The following is an 18216-nucleotide window of genomic DNA, read 5'->3' as shown; positions in this document are numbered from 1 at the left end:
ACTTACAAGCAAAATTATGGCCCTAAATGTGGTTGTAAATTGAGGATTATCTGTAGTTTATGAATTTTTATGAATAATAATTGCATATATGAATAACCCCAAATATTATTGTATTTAAAATGTTCCTTGTTTTAAGGTGGAAGATTTGTTATTTGTGTTATAAAAGAACAACTATTCCAATTTGTACAGTGTGGCAGGTGGAAGCCACTTGGTTTTCACTGAATTTAGCAATGTTTCATAGAGAGAAGTACAAGGCCTTTAATTTAATTGACATTGTGTATTTTCCATTCCTTTAATTTTTATGCAGATCAAATCCGTGCTGTAGCTTTGCAAATGCAAGATAGACCATTTCAAATCTCTGTAATTCTCTTAGTACATTATGTCTGTTTCCTTCTTTTCTTTTCTTTTTCTATAATCCAGTGAAATCTGCAGTGTGATTGACTTCATATTGTGTTTATTAGTATTGCACAAATTGAAGACCACAAGTAAAATGGAGCTTGCATGCTATATAGAAACTCTTCTATTTTTAATACAGGTAGTCCTTGAGCTACAACTGCTTGAAATTATGATAGCGCTGAACAATTGGCCCTCAGACTTCCAGCCATCCCAACACCTCTGCAATCACATGGTCATGATTTGGGCACTTCGCAATCAATCTGTACTTATTACTATTTGCAGCATCCCATGATCACTTCCTTGCTGTCTTGGAAGTCAATGGAAACTGGCAGGGAAAAAGCAATTCACTGCAATAAATTGCCCACATCCATGCACCCTCCCCAAGCCCTTCTGAGCTCATGCCATGCCATCAACTCATGTACCGTTATCATGGCTCCCTCATACCCCCATGCACCCTTTCCAACTCACGTTCCACCCTTATGCACCCTCACGCACCCTCCCTGAATCATGCTTCTCATGCAACCCTATACACGTTTTCTGAACCCACCATGCCTTTCACACACCATCTTACACTTGCATAGACACATGCAGTGCCTCTGAGGCACCCTCACACAACTTCCCCAACCTCTACTTCTTACATAGCACAGTGCAATCTCCAGATCGTCATTGTGTCTCTCATATATTCCTTCACTTCCTCGCACAACCATCTTGACTTATGCCTTTCACACATTCTCCTTGACCCTCCCCTCCAATCCCACTTACACTTTACCTGTCTCTCTGCGCTCATGACATGCCAGCCATTTGCACACCTTCCTCACCCTCATTGCACTTACCTTGCTTTCCAATTGCATTATTTAGCAATGAAAATTCCATTCTCAATTGCTATCATAATCAAGGACTACCTATATACTTCCCAAATCCATTCAAAGTCTTTAAGGAAACACTCCTACCCAAAAAATAGTACAAAGTGAAATAGCGACCACACAGTTCTTTTTAATATAAATTTCTTCAAACATATAAATATTTAGTGCCTCATAGATCATTGTTCTTAGTAAGAGATATCTTGTGACATATGCATTAATTGAAAACTTGTGTATCTTCCTGAAGTTGTGCAATGGTGAGATAGTGTCTATGATGAAATTTTCTAGATCAATGTCTAATAGAGAATAGCAAAGTTGAAAGAGACCTAGTCCAATCCCCTGCTCAATCAGGAATCCCTATTCCATTCTGGACAAATAGCCATCCAACCACTTCTTAAAATCTTGCAGTGATGAAGCACCCACAACTTCTCTAGAGCAAACCATTCCACTGATTAATTGTTCTTATTGTCAGGAAATTTTGCCTTAGTTCTAGGTTTGATCTCTCCTTGCTAAGTTTCCACACATCACTTCTTGTCCTGCCCTCAGATGCTTTAGAGAATAAGTCAATCCCTTCTTCTCTGTGACAGCCCCTCAGATATTGAAAGATTGCTATCATGTCACTGCTCATCCTTCTCTTTGTTAGACTATAGACATACCCAGTTCCAGCAACTATTCGTTATATGTTTTAGTCGTCAGCCCTCTAATCATCTTTGTTGCTGTTCTCTGCAGTCTGATTTTTCTGATTGGCAGTGCCTCAACATTTTTAATTTCAGTGACACTAATAGAAAGTGATAGCTTTTATTGTAAGAATTAAGTAGCTTGCCTTTTGTAATCTACAAATTAGAAGCACTTCTGTTACTTATCCTTCAAAACCAGAATATTTAATGCTTCAAAATATACCTAATAGTTACAGAGGCATATGGAAGAAAAAATTATATTTATATCTGAAATCAGAGAAACTACTTTAGAAATCCAAAAATTCCTGTTGCCTGATTTGATGTAGGAAATAAAACATGGCTGATCTGCATAGTGAATTAGTCCATTGAAATAGCTTGCAGGTAGAGTAATGCATGCTTTTATATATTATTTTTGCTTAGAACAACCTCCTGTCTCATATATGTCTTAGGTTGCTGGATGGAAAGGCTAGGGTATCAAATTGAGGAAGATCAAATTAAAGAATTTAAAACAGTATGGACAGTATGGATATAATGAGGATTCAGGAATACCTCAGGTAGTGCTTGCACTAGCCTAGATTACCATTCTAAGCAAATCAAGCTTTGTGATTGTTGTGTGTGGATTAAGGAGGGGATGCTGAAGGATTTGTAATTCTGTATTTTGTGCACGGGGAAATACAATCCATTTACATTTTTTTATTTAAAATGTTGGTATAGTCATTCTCGAGCTAAACAAGGACTAAAGTTCCACACTGGAGGCAGCTCTGGATTGATGGGAGACTCCATCGTTTTCTGGTCTCCACCCAATCATCTTTCATTATCATACTGATGTCTATTATTTTACTTCTGTTTTGTTTACACTTTTTTAATTTGTTCTTTTTTATTGTAGTAAGTCATCTATGATAGACTCATGATGGAAAATGTGGCAAATAAATGTAACAAAAATATATAAATAAAGTATATAAACGATACAATTCCAAAATGTTTATGGTCAGAGTTGTTGACCTGATGACCTTGATGCATATAAATAATAGTTATAATCAGATTAGAGGTATGCAGCCACCCAAGACCATTAATGAGGTAGAAAACCTATTGTAAAAAATAATCAAAATGTGGTATAGTACACACTCCAAGAAATGAAAATGTGATGAAACATATTGAAAGCAACTTTCATTTTTAGACAAAATAATTTATTGTGATTTTACATCTATAACTTTAATCATTCTGGATGGGTAGTTGATAATTTAATATTGTTAGTAGTGGTCTTTCAGGTCAAAGCTTATTAATGGTAGTCATTCATATAACAAGAATTGCCAATATGCAGGAATTATTTTTTAGCAGCAACAAAAACAGCCAGTTATTGGCTTAAACCTCTTCAAACATTGTTTTCTTTTTCATAATTAGTGTGATGTCAGAACCTTTCCCAAAGAACAAAGCATGGTTTAGAAATTATAGGATGGGTGAATACCTTTTGGTGCCCAAGCAAACATTGCTTAAAATGAGATGTTCATGTAATCTTAAACTGCAATATATACTTAGAAAATGATCTGTATAGATTAGTTAAATTAAATTAAATTAGTTAAAAATTATTGTACTGTAGGTGAAAAAATCAAGATAGGGAACATATTTGTCAAAAAATTATGTTGTCCTTTCATAATAAACACAAATTTACATTAACATATGAAGCTTATATGAAGTTTGAAAATTCAGTTTTGAATACAAAGAAATAGACATTATAATATGTTTACTGAGTCTAAAATAGCTGGTAGAATAGAAGATCTTTTAAAATATTCTATTTAATATTTAATTTTGCTTTGAAAAGTGAGATCTGAAATACATTTGCAGAAGAAAGGTGCTAATTTCTCTCCTTCTCACTGTATCAGCGTTGTGGTTAATAAATTCTTCTAAAGCTGTAGTCTGCCAGAAGTAATCTGAAGATTTGGTTTAAAATGTCAATTCACAAATAATAGAATAACATCCTTGCAACAATAGAATAACATCCTTGCAACATTCTATATTTTAGTAGCTGATCCAGGTATTATTAAATCAAGTCCTGTTAAGATTAGGTAAACCATGAATCTGAAACACTTTTTAGAGAGTAAATCCCTAGATTAGTATATATGAAAATAAATGCATAGCTTTGGTTTTTGCTATGTTTTTATTTCCTTTGCACAGCCAAAAACATTTTTCTTATTCTTGTTATTTTCTAGAGTATACTAAACCCAATGCTATTCCATTCATGAATCGGTCCCCCAATATTTTCAGCTTGACGGTCCAGCTTGGGGAGGAGAGGAACTGGGCTGTGTGCCTGCCAGTCTGCCACTTGCGCATGCTGAGCACAGGGATACACACTCCAGCCAGACACTCACGTGGTCCAATTCTGAATAGGCTGGTAGTGGGCCACAGCCAGGAGGGTGGGGACCCCTGCATTAATGGACTTTGAATTGTGTTTTGCTTATTTACAGCAAAAATAGCTATGGGATGAAGTGTTGTGAGGTAGCGATACCTGTTATCTCTCACCATTTACTTTTGTGAGTTAAAGCTCATGGAATCCAACAATGTTTGAAGCGCCACAAGTTGCCAATCTGTGTTTTAAAAACAAATTGATTATGTTGAGAGATCAAAGCACAATAAATTGCAAATCAAATCTTAAATTATGTCATGTTTATGGATTCCAAGACCATCATGGCATGCAATAAAACAGCATGTATGGATCCAATATAAAACCATAAAAATAATGGCTTTCCTTTATAACTGAGGAGAAAAAACCCACCTTTGTTTCATTCCTTCTACACAGAGGAAGAGCCCTTACATTTAGTGATAACTTTGTTATTGTGATTTAATCTGAACTAGCAGTTTATGTCCAAGAGAGCATTGTAGTTTTTCAAATGTATTTTGTCTTTATCCTTGACTGATGTGCTTGCTATTTCAGTTCAGTGTGAACTGTCCTCCATTTTTGTGTATAATTTTATTAATTAAGCATTCCGTTACTTAATAGCAAAAAAATTACACATTCATGTTAGAGGTTTGAATATCCATTGTCGGCTGTGTTACAGTCGCCATGCCGCTTCTGGATGCCCCCTCCCCCCCCTCTCTGTTCGGCTTGGCCTTTTCCTCAGTGTGGCTTTCTTTATTTGTCACATCTTGCTTGTCTGGACTTTTCATCCTGGCGAACTTCTCCTCCAGACCACCTCTGCTGTTCTGCTCCCCCTTGCCTGACATCTGGCTCCCTTTTAGCCTGGTTTTTGAATATCTAGCCTCTTTCAACTGCAACCCTAGGGCCCCTGGATCTGCCCCCGGTCTTGCTGTTTCAGCCCCAGCTGTGTTACTCATAGCCTCCTGCCACTGTTCTTGGAATATCATCTCAGACAATACTTGTTTAATTTACTATATCACGGTGCTTGAGACTTTGGATGAGTGGGGGTACTTACAGCAAACAGGGGGGCCTTCTGCCACTCCTCAGCCCCCCCGGACTTTTGGCCCCTCCCAGGCTTTTAGGAGAGGGGGAATACAAGATACCCCCTGTATACCATCTCCTGCTGACTTTTTAAGCAACATTGGTCTCTTGTTATTCTGGGCTTTGACTATCTGTCTCTCCTCAACTATATGCCTGGGGCATTTGGACTGGCTTTTTCAGCCCCAATTGTTGTCATCATTATCTTCTCCAGCTGGGCCTTTAAACAACAAGCCCTTATCTAACCACAATACCAGGACTCTTGGCCTTGCTATCGCAGCTATTTTAGCTGTTTTGACTATTATGAGTTGCAATTGCTCTGGGAGTACTAACACCATCTTGAATAACACGCTGCAGAGGAGAAGACTAAGAACATTAAGACCTCCTCCCTCATATTAGCACAAACCTTGCATGAACTTGCACAGTTGCGCAATTTTTTAACTTGTATGGTGAGTGTATGGGATATGTATGCGATTGAGTGAATGATCCCACTTTTTATTGTTATTACCGCTGTATTTTCTGTGTTTTTAATTATTATGTGGGGACTGTTTGTGTGAGTGAATGAGTATGTTTGATTCGGAGGACCTGCCGGGGAATGTGGGGGTCACCGGGGTGGTTGGGGGGATCATAGACATGGGAGAGGGCCGGAGCATTACGGTCGTAACGGGGAGGGGCAGATATGGCGGGGACTTTAGGGCAGGCCATTACCGGGGAAGGAGGGCTCGCTACATCACAGAGATCCCTCCTTCCGGCCCTATGAGTTCCACTCCGAGGCCAGATGGCGCGAGTGATCAGGACCCCGGTCTCAGGCTGTTGTCGCTAAATGCCAGGTCTGTAGTTCACAAGGCTCCCCTCGTCCGGGACTTTATTTTAGACGAGAGGGCAGATCTGGCATGTATTACTAAAACCTGGCTGGGCACGGAGGGAGGAGTCCCCCTCGTAGAGATGTGCCCAGACGGATTTCAGGTGCTTCATCAGCCGAGAGCCCAGGGAAGGGGTGGCGGTGTGGCTATTGTTATCCGGGAGTCTTTAGCACCTCGTAGGATCCCTGCTCCGGAGCTTGTCGGGTGTGAGACCCTGCTGGTGAAGTTGGACCTCAAGGGTCAAGTGGGTCTGCTGCTAACGTACCTGCCTCCCAACAGCGTTGCAGCAGCCCTCCCCTCGCTCCTCGAGTCAGTAGCCGAGCTAGCAATTGAGTTCCCCAGGCTTATGGTCCTGGGGGACTTCAATCTGCCTTCGCTCGGTGAACACTCTGATGGGGCGCAGGAGTTCATGGCTTCCATGACGGCCATGGGCTTGACCCAGGTAATTCGGGGCCCAACCCATTCAGCGGGTCACATGCTCGACCTTGTATTCCTCTCGGAGCAGTGGACTTGTGATCTTGGTCTGAGGGGTAATGAGATCATACCCCTGTCATGGTCAGACCACTGCCTACTGAGGCTTGACTTCCGGAGGCCAAACCCCCACTGTAGGGAGGAGGAACCGACCAGGTGGTTCCGCCCCAGGCGACTTATGGACCCTTTGAGGTTCCAGACGGAGCTTGGGGTTATTCCTGATACTCTCGCCCACAGTTCGGTGGAGACTCTGGTTGCTGCCTGGCATCGGCAGCATCGGAGTCCCTTGACCGGATTGCGCCACTAAGGCCCCTCCGGGTCGGCGGATCCCGGAGGCCTCCTTGGTTTACCGAGGAGCTCTGGGAGAGGAAGCGCCGGAGGAGACGCCTAGAGCACCTATGGAGGTCCGATAAATCCGAATCGAACCGAGCACTCTTAACAACTTGCACCAAGGAGTACATCAGGGCACTGAGGACAGCAAAAAGAACGTATATTGCCACCTTGGTTGCGTCCGCTGAGTCCCGCCCAGCCGCCCTGTTTAGGATAACCCGCTCCCTCCTAAATAGGAGGGATACGGGGGACCCCTTGCAGGGTAGGGCTGAGGATTATGTCCAGTTCTTAGCGGACAAAGTTGCTCGGTTTCGGTCGGATTTGGACTCCACCTTTGCAGATCCAGCCGAGGCACAAGGGGATAAATTGGCAGTCCATCTCTGGGTTGAGTTTCAGGATGTTGCCCCTGGGGATGTGGACAAGGCCATAAGAGCTGTGAGTGCCTCCACCTGTGTACTGGACCCATGTCCCTCCTGGCTGGTTGCCAACAGCAGTGAGGTGACACGAGGCTGGATCCAGGCGGTCGTTACCGCCTCCCTTCGGGAGGGGCACTTCCCCTCCGCACTTAAAGCGGCGGTGGTGAGACCCCTCCTGAAGAAACCATCTTTGGATCCAGCCGTTCTCAACAATTACCGTCCATTCTCCAACCTCCCCTTTGTTGGGAAGGTTGTTGAGAAGGTGGTGGCCTTCCAGCTTCAACGGTCCTTGGAGGAAGCTAGTTACCTTGACCCCTTCCAGTCCGGCTTCAGACCTGGTTACAGCACAGAAACCGCTTTGGTCGCATTGACCGATGATCTCTGGAGAGCCAGGGATGGAGGCCATGCGTCCATCCTGGTTCTCCTTGACCTCTCAGCGGCTTTCGATACCATCGACCATGGTATCCTTCTGCGACGACTGCGGGAGGTGGGGGTGGGAGGCACTGTTTTGCAGTGGTTCTCCTCCTACCTCTCGGACAGGTCGCAGTCGGTGTTGGTTGGGGGGCAGAGATCGACCCCTAGGCCCCTAACATATGGGGTGCCGCAGGGTTCGGTCTTATCGCCTCTACTATTTAACATCTACATGAAACCGCTGGGCGAGATCATTCGGAGGCACGGGATAAGATACCATCAATACGCGGACGATACCCAGTTGTATCTGTCCGTCCCGTGCCAACTCAATGAAGCGGTGGACGTGATGAACCGGGGCCTCGAAGCCGTTAGGGACTGGATGAGAGCTAACAAACTGGTACTCAACTCGGACAAGACCGAGTGGCTGTTGTGTTTCCCTCCCAATAATTTGGCTAGTGTTCCATCACTCAGGCTGGGGGGCCAAATTTTACACCCCTCAGACAGGGTTCGCAACTTGGGAGTCCTCCTGGACCCATAGCTGACCTTTGACCACCACCTGACGGCTGTGACCAAGGGGGCATTTGCCCAGGTTCGCCTGGTGCGCCAGTTGCGACCCTACCTGAACCGGGAGGCTCTCACAACAGTCACTCGGGCCCTTGTGACCTCTAGGCTGGAATACTGCAACGTGCTCTACATGGGGCTGCCCTTGAAGAGCATCCGGCGGCTTCAGCTAGTCCAGAATGCGGCCGCGCGAGTGATTGTGGGCGCACCGCGGTTCGCCCACATAACACCTATCCTCCGCGAGCTGCGCTGGCTACCTGTTGACCTCCGAGTGCGCTTCAAGGTGCTACTTACCACCCATAAAGCCCTCCATGGTAGTGGATCTGAGTACTTGAGAGACCGCCTCCTGCCAATTACCTCCCTACGACCTATCAGATCGCACAGATTAGGCCTCCTCCGAGTTCCATCCGCCAGTCAGTGTCAACTGGCAACTACGCGGAGGAGAGCCTTTTCAGTAGTAGCTTCGACCCTTTGGAACGATCTCCCCGTGGAGATTCGCACCCTCACCACCGTCCAGACCTTCCGCACAGTCCTCAAGACCTGGCTATCCCGTCAGGCCTGGGGATAAAGATTCTAATCCGTCCCCACCCGAATGATGAATGAATGTTGTGTTCTACTTTTACTTATGTACTGTCTCATGTCTCGTCTTGTATTCCCCTCCCCATAAATTGTGAGCCGCCCTGAGTCCCCTCAGGGAAAAGGGCGGCCTATAAGTAATAAACAGAATAAACAGAAACAGAATATATTTGCTTGTTTCTGCAAAAGAGTTTTGGGGGGGACATAGCAAAGTCTGATAAATCTTTACTAAATGTCTAGCATTAAATCACTAGGATGTACTTAAAGATGTCACTTCTCTGCTGCTGAACTATTCTGATTGCTATGAAAAAATGTTAAAGGTAAATATATATACCCTTAAGGGATTTAACTGAAACTCTTATTTCTGAAAATGTACAAATCCTTAGCTAGGTGAAGTTTACAATTTTTTAATTTTTTTCTTATATTAATAAGAAAAATAGCAATGCTAAATATCCTAAATATTTAATGAACTGATTGGACAAATATTTGTATTTACCAGCAGAGTTGCTTTTAATTTTTATTTCCAGTGTTGCATACTATTAAGCTAAGTCTCATAGAATTCTCATATTGCTGACATGAGTCATTCTCCCTGAGTGGTTAACAAAATAAAGATTAAATCATAAAGCATGCAATGTAAAGAAACAAACTAAAAATAACTGTAGCAAGTAGAAAAATATGGGACTTATTTGTTTTCTAATTCTTGATGAATTGCAGTTCGTATGGCTCAATGTTTAAAGATGTTGAGATTGTCAGCTAGAATACCGACAGTCCAGGTTTGAGAGTCGAGATTGCGTGATGGGGTGAGCTCCCATTACCTATCTCAGTTCTTGTCAATCTAGCAGTTCGAAAGCATGCAAAATACAAGTAGATACTGTAAATATGTATCACTTTGATGGGAAATAGCAATAGCAATAGCAGTTAGACTTATATACCGCTTCATAGGGCTTTCAGCCCTCTCTAAGCGGTTTACAGAGTCAGCATATCGCCCCCACAGTCTGGGTCCTCATTTCACCCACTTCGGAAGGATGGAAGGCTGAGTCAACCTTGAGCCGGTGAGATTAGAACAGCTGAACTGCAGATAACAGTCAGCTGAAGTGGCCTGCAGTACTGCACCCTAACCATTGCGCCACCTGTGTTCAGTAGTTTCCTGCTGGCTGATGGAAGTTTCTCTCAGAGAATGCAGTTTCCCTCAGCTGAGAATCAGAAATGTGTTGCACCACCCCCTTGAATTGGTCACAACTGAACAGGGGGAATCTTTAAACCTTTTTAATTTGAGCAACATATGAGGAGTCACTTTGGTCAAAGAGCAGGAATATTTAACATGCTAAAATAAACTCTTGGTTAATTTTTTTTTCATTTGATGCTGCAGAAAATAGAAACAAAAATGGTCACAGAATAGGATCACAGAAGAGGAACTAAATAAGGCTCTATGCCTGAGAGGCTGGAATTTAAACATACCCAAAGAAAGATCAGATATGTGTGCATCCTGCTTTTTTAGAAATATTCAAAAAACCGTGCAGCGATTTGTAAACCGGCATTCCAGTTAAGGGCAGTAATCTGAACGGTTATGGCCAACTACCCATTAGCATTAGGAAAGCAGTAAGTATAGTAGAGATTTTCAATTATTTGTGCTTGTCATATATGAAAAAGCCCTGGCATCGGCATTCCTGTATTATATTTTGAATTTGCTTAAAAGACAGCCTTATCATTATACAGAATAGTAGTCATGCTAAAAACAGTAGTAAATAAGTTTAGCAAGACTTTACTTGGATCTCAACAGGAAGACAAGCCAAAGAAGAGAGTGAACAGGGAAGGTATAATTAAACCATCAGGCTACAAAACGAGACACTGAGAGTTTTAGTCTTAGACGCAAAGCCAACTGGGTGACCTCAGGCCAGCCCTAGGAAGGAGGCAATGGCAAACCAGTTCTAAAAAAAAATCTTGCCAAGAAAACCACAGGCCTTGTCCAGGAAGTTTCTGAGAAATCAGACATGACTGAATGGAAGAGAAAATAGTTCTGAAGAAGTGTTTGTTCAACTGTGAATAGTTGCTGATTGCAAGAAGTATATCCTGAGAACTGTTAATTGCCTGTTGCATGTGTTTAAATGTATCCTGATAATTAAGCAGAGATATAGAAGGAATATAAAGCAGCTGGGTTAAGCACTATAAGTGAGAAAGGACTACAAGGAGGGGTTTGCTAGTGGAATTAAGTGAGACCTGTTTGGAAGGCACGATTTACTAAGAGGCTGTGCTTTGTTACAAGGGATGGAAAAGTCCTCTTCTGAAAAACTGCTAATTGCAAGGAATGTGTTCTGAGAGAGAACATTTTCTGGTTTGATTGATTAGAAAAATGGATAGAAAATTATACAATTCAAGAAAGACATATATACAAACATTTTTGTTTAAGAAACAGTAATCACATGCTTGGATATAAAATGAGGGATATGGGTAGTCCTTGCCTTATGATTACAATTGAGACTGGAGCTTCTGTTGCAAAGTGGTTTGGTTGTTGGTGAATTTTGTCTTATTCTATGACCTTTTTGCTACAGTTGTTAAATAAATCATCCCATTTGTAAATTAATTACAAGTTTCCCCCATTGACTTTGCTTATTGGAAGCCAGCTGGGAAGGTTGCAGATGGCAATCACATGATCCTAGGATACTATAACCATTATGGAATATATCCTGGTTGCCAAGTGTTCAAATTTTGATCATGTGACCATGGATATGCTGCGATGGTCATAACTGTGACAACTGGCTGTGTCACTTTTTTCAGTGTCATTGTATCTTCAAATTGATGCTAACTAAATTGTTGTAAGTTGAGGATTGGCTGTATGCGACTTGGAAATAATACTTGTGAAAACTATCTTAGAATGATAGTTGAATATAAGTCAACAATTTATCACGGCTGCAAAACAGCTTAATGCAATATTAGGCTTCATCAGCAAACGTATAGTTTCTAAATTATGGAAATAATTCTGTTTTAGACTATTAATCTAGCCTCGTATTAAGTATTGTGTTCAGTTCCGAACATTACAGGTTAAGACAAACTGGAATAGGTTCAAAGAAGAATGTGAAGTCCTATGAAGAGAAGTTAAAGGAGCTGGCCACGTTTTGCCTTAAGAAGTTGAAGGGAGATAAGGTACCTGAAAGACTTACAAGAGACATTCAAAACTGTGCTCTAAGGACAGGACATGTATTAATTAAGTTAAGCTACAAGGTCAGGGGTGTCAAACCCGCTCACATCACAGGCTATATCGTGACATATTGCGGTGCTTTTTGCCTTTGCATGGTTGGGGTGGGTATGGCCTGCACAGGTCATATCAGGCTCAAGGGCTGCCAGTTTGACAGGTCTGAGCTACAAGAAGGCAAATTTTGATTAAGCATTAGAAAAAAACTTTCCAAAGTAATAAGCAGTTCAAAAATGAAGACAGTTACCCAGAGGTCAGTGAGTTTTTCTTTCCCTGGAGGCTTTCAAATGGAAGAAAGAGTCCCATCTGTATGGGGCCCTTTAATTTGTATTCCTGCAACGATAGAGGATTAAACTCAATTGCCTGTTGCTTTGTAGTTCTTTGTAATGTACTTATATAATGTCATGTGTGGTGCAGAAAAAGTTTAATAGAAAATGGGAGTGGATATGTTTTTAAATATATAGTTTATAGGGCAGCAGTGTCATGAGAAATTACAAGTTTTGTAGGTATGTTCTTAAATTACTACTTTGAAATGGGAACACAGGGAAAAGTTCCCTTCAGTTTTGAAACAGCTGGATTCATCACAATACTACAAAGAAGTACATTTGTCTTCAGCCTAAGTAAAAGACTGCTGAAAATAGTTTGCAGTAGTTGCTAGGCAACACTTGTTTTTCTGAAATATTGAGGGGGTTATTTTTATGTGAAACGTTAGTAGGTTAAGAAATACACCCAAGGAAAGTGAGCTTATAAAATAAATTCTCAATAACATATACATGAAGGCTAAACTGGAAACCCTCCAAGCAAGCTGAGCTTGGCTTAAATGATGTTGGAGATGTGATTCTGTAGAACCAGGAAAGAGGTAGTGTTTATTTTCTTTCACTCTAGCAGTTCCATACAAAGACACATTTTGTTTGTGCATGGTGACTCAAGTCTCATTACACTTAAGGGGAAATGATTGTATATAAATTAATAAGCATATAATAGTGTTCCAGTATTTCTTATAGAGCTCCCAAATACTTAGTGCTTCAGGATATGGAACAAGTTCATATATTTTGTTGTTAAGTTTATACAAAGAAGTACAAGAGTCATACAAATGTTAAATATTATTTTTAGCCTGACTCAAATCAGCTGCAGAGTGAATTATTCCTCATTAAAAGTTATACATTCTATTCTACCATCCAGTGCAGGTTGGTAAACAAATGCTTTTCTGTTCTCTGATCTACAGCTGAGCAAGAGTAATTGATCCAAACTCACCCAATCAGCTTATCTGGCTAAAAGAGGTCTAGAACCTGATTTCGCCACTCCTCATTCATCACCTTAACCATTGCACTAAATCACAGGTGTCAAACTCACCATGTCACATTGCCGTCATGCAACGTTTCATGAAGTTTTTTTCATTTTTGGAGCTGGGATGGTCATGGCCTGCGTGTGATGCATCTGGACCATGAGCCACCAGTTTGATACACCTGCACTACATTGACTCTTCAACATCCATACATGTATGTATATGTGTGTGTAAATATGCCCACATATACATATACTATATAGGAAAATATAAACAGCTGCAGTTTTGTAAATTCCCTTATTTGCTTATTTATCTTAGTTTAAAAACTTCCATTTCAGATAAATGGATCAAACAAATTATAAATTAAGACTGTATGGTGTCTACACAAAAATGTTTTTGTTTTAAAATAATAATTCTTGCAACTGGTATATGGAAATGTTAATGATAATCTTGTGTATTACATTCTGAAATCTCAGAACTCAAAATGCCAGATGACATTTCCAGTGGTTAACTTGGGAAAAAAAATGTAAAATATCTATTTTCTATACTTTTCCTCCCAGAGGAATCCAAAAATAATTTAAAAAGAAAAAGAGTAAAGTTTTAAAACCATTGCAATGAAACCAAAACTTAAACAATAAATTAAAAAATGAGGTAAAGCCAGAAAAAAAGTGTACATATACACAATGTATATTGTACATGTGTGGACAAGGATAAACAACATGGTGCTCATCAGGTAGTTGGCCCTTTTAATTTTTGGAAATTGATGTGCCATAGGGAACAAGTGCCATGTCAATATTTATGTATATTTGCACAATGCCCTTCAATTATGCAAAAACTCCATTGAGATCCTAAAAATCAACCTCAAGGAATTTCTCTTGTGGCAATTTTTTAGGGTCTTTAATCGCTGAGCCATCACACCCCTCTTCTCTATATAGTTATAACTTATGTGATCCATTCAGTATCTAAAGTGACAGTTTCATGAAACTAGAATTTTCAGTTCATACAAATGCATCCTGAGGAAGAAAAAGCAACAACTAGGCCAATGGTGAAAAAAAACAACACTATTCCAGTTGTTAATAGAAAGGTTAGCAATTCCCCTTTGCTTTCCAATGTCTTCTTGCTAAATATTAGCTAATTATTTAGAATGCTTGGACAGAATCCGTTGAGAAAAGGATAGAAAAGAGAGTGTTGGGCTTGAGTAAACAGAAGGGAATCTAATTACTAGGAACAAGAATGAAGATGGCTACTGGTGCAAATAAAGAAAGTTTTACTGGGTAAAGAATTGAGTCTTAATGGAGCCTGCATGACCTTGCTAGTTTGTGTGTGTGTGTGTGTGTGTGTGTTTGTAAAATGCACTTTATGTGTATTAAGTATTTAGAATTTTAATTCTTTCCTGTAAACAGTCTAATAATTTATTATACAAATATTGTAAATTTAGAATAAAATTTCAGGAAATGCCGATGGCTATATTACTGATAAAAAAGAAACCTGGAGATTCTGTGACTGAGTGTTTTTTTTAAAAAAAGTTGTTAGAAGTCTTACAGAAAAGGTGGTCTTGGATAAATTCGTGTAAACTAGCATTTTGTGTGTCACTATCATTAGGGTAGTAATCCAGTGGTATGATTAGGGATTGAGGCAACTATGGATGAATTAAACCTTTTAAAATTCATTATAACAAGTAGGCTGCGTGCCTCTGACACAGCAATTTTACATTCATATCTTCTTCTAGTATGGCTGCGTATCTATTTTCAAACTGGGATAAAACTGCAAGATACGTTGCAGTAATAAATGCTGTAAATATTAACATATTTATTAATCAGTAGAAATTAAAATTTTCCTAAATATTTTAATTAAATGTTCTTTACATATTCCCACATAGGCTATATACCTTAAATTATGCTTATTCATCTTTTCATTCATCAGTATGCATTGTAAAAAGAAAATTAAGGAACAATTATTTTTCTTAAATATAGATGTCAGTTAAAAGAAGACACAATATTATACATCTTGCTACTAAAGAAGGGTGATTAGCTACATGCTTACTCAGTGCTAACTTCAAATCTTCATATAAACTAGTTCTGGGCAATTTTTCAAAAGAAGGACTGTCCTCCGTAAAGGAGGACACATAGGTACATTTCTAGTTGAATTCATACATCAAGCTAATCTGGTTAATTTCTTCTAGGCTACTGCTTCATGTAGACACGTCCATTGTGGTTTATTAATAATTTACAGTATAGCAGGGGATGACTTAGAAAACTTGATAAAGCAAACACCTAGTTAGTATAATACCTGTAGCTGTTATTCTTCTTGTGCCATATCCGTCATAGGACGTTGGCGATCATGTTGGTAATCCTTAGTTATTATATATTATATATAAAATGATTTGTATTAAGCTATACTTGGTTGACTTATGCAAACTATTAAACTAAATGCTATGATGCATGAATCATTGTAGCTTGCATTTTTACAATGCACTACACAAAAGTTCACCAAACCACATTACAATTTTATGCAATGTAATAATTCTTTGACCATCCAGAATTTTAATAGAACTTGACAAATTGTATGAGTTCGCATATTTCTCTAAGTCATGTTGTCATTGTTTAACGTATCATGTGATTCAAGACAGTTTTAGAATTCCTCAAGGTATTAATGTTGAGTTTTTCTTTTTTTGCAAGTGAATGTCTAAATACTTTTCTAAAAGCCATAGCATTACAAGAAGTACAATCCTTTACTTGCTTCCCTCACAGTAGATCTCTTTGAGCTTGCTTTTGAATAGGTACAGGATTAAATTTTTGTGTGGGTGTAAGATTACACTGAGAGAAGCCTTTTGCAATTTTCGGGTCATGGCTCTCCAGTAATAAGAGAAGCAATATACTAAGTAAAAGGCTGTAAAAAAAATTACCGGTGCTTTGTGTAGTTATGAACTATTCAAGAATAAAGGCTTTGTAATCCTTTATATGTGCACATGTTAACAAAGGAATAAAAGAAACACCACTTAAATTGAAGAATACACAAAGTTACCACCCAATTCTCAAACTGAAGAAAAGTAATACAAATAAATGCAGAAATAGATGAGTTGTGGTGAAGAAGGTCTCTGGATATGGTCTTAAAATTTTGCTTCTGTTTGCTTTTATTTATGCTTGCCTATGTTTTGACATAACAAACATGATTCAAACAAAATATAAACATTTTTGATCTCTATGGATTTCAAGAGGAATTTGAAGCACTCGCATCTCCGTCTGTCTGTCTCTCTCTCTCTGTCTCTCTCTCTCTCTCTGTCTCTCCCTCCCTCCCTCCCTCCAATTAATACAAGTCTAAAGGGCACCTAGAGCAAATCCTATTTTCTCCATTGCAACAGAAAATCCAGGAAGAGATTCTTTTTGTGAGCCCTCTACCAACAACCATATTCAGCTACACTTTTGTTAAGATCTGACTGTTAGACTTCTGTTCTAACTGTAAGATCTAACTGTTAAGATTTCTGGTTTTGCTAATACCATTTTTAAAGGATTTTGAATTTATGCATGCATTCTATTTTTTGCCCTAAGAGTTGAGCTTTTGAACCTTTCTTTTAGAATTGTATCACACCACTATAAAGGGTGAGGTTGTCTCACCCTTCTTCAAATAAGCTATTTGTCTGCATATTAGGACATGAGATTGCAAGCCCACCCTCTCTGCAACGACTCACCTTTTAAAAGTGCTTAAAGCATTAGAAAAGAGAAAATCTAATTAAAAGGTTTTATAATGTTTTAATTATTTGTAGTTTTGGTTGGAGCCAATAAATGTACACCATTTTCTATTTTTTCAGATTGAAATGGTAACCATTAACAGTTATGATTTAAAAATGGAAATAAGATTGAAGGCTGTCCCATTAAGAAGCTGAGTTTGTTTCTGTTCTTATTCTGATATTTAATCAAATACAGGAGACAGTTATGCATGCAGTAATTAAAATGATTTCAGTATGAGTGATAACTTTATTTTTTTAACTTGGCATTTTATTCTACTGCATAATAAAATTTTCTTCTGTAATTTTGTATATAACATCCTTAGAATCCTTTTTTGCCTTTATACTTAAAAACTATGCAAGGCATTAGCATAAATCCTAGAAAAATATGATTTTCAGATGCAAGATGTTAGGGCCTTTTAAGAAAGATGGCTACTAAAAATTAGGTTACCATGGGCAGTATTTTATAATAATGAAACTGTTTTAGATAGATAGAATATCATATTGGCTTAAAAAGCAAGGCTATCTTGGCAGTTCTCAGTGTACCATATAAAGTATTATTCATACAATTCTTTTCTTTCTTGTACTTCAAAACTGCCCTAACACTGCAGTTCTCTGGGTGGGTTGACATAAGTACTATCCAAAGACATTATTTTGCTGTGTATTCATTTCTCATCGAATTATAAAGTAGTATCATGTAGTAGTTGCTGTATTGCCCAGTGTTCTTCCTTTGAGACTGCTCAAACAATTCAAAGTCAACAATATGTGACTTACTTGGCTTTAGTTAATATCTGTTAATACCTGTTTCTGAGTGAATTTGAAGAATTATTTAATGTTACTTTTCCAGAATTTGATACTGGTTTGCTATGGTTTACATGTTTTGAAATGATGGAAAATAAACTGTGGCTGCAAGGCTACCTATGGCCTCTTGTATCTGTGTCATGATTGCTAAAAATTACAGCCTCAGCCAGTTTGAAGATTAAAAAATGGAATAGATACAGGTAG

The 18216-nt window shown here is 39.4% G+C and overlaps 1 protein-coding gene across 2 annotated transcripts in view; it reads left to right on the top strand.

The window, feature by feature from the left end:
• ITPK1 (inositol-tetrakisphosphate 1-kinase) overlaps nt 1-18216 on the top strand; it is a 121289-nt gene that overhangs the window by 33619 nt on the left and 69454 nt on the right. The window lies entirely within an intron of this gene.

Source organism: Thamnophis sirtalis, unplaced genomic scaffold, assembly GCF_051295495.1.
Source record: "Thamnophis sirtalis isolate CommonGarterSnake01/CBP01778 unplaced genomic scaffold, rThaSir2_p1.2 scaffold_1, whole genome shotgun sequence".
Taxonomy (NCBI): domain Eukaryota; kingdom Metazoa; phylum Chordata; class Lepidosauria; order Squamata; family Natricidae; genus Thamnophis; species Thamnophis sirtalis.
Note: the sequence above shows the minus strand (reverse complement) of the source record. Positions and strands in the feature narration are given on the sequence as shown.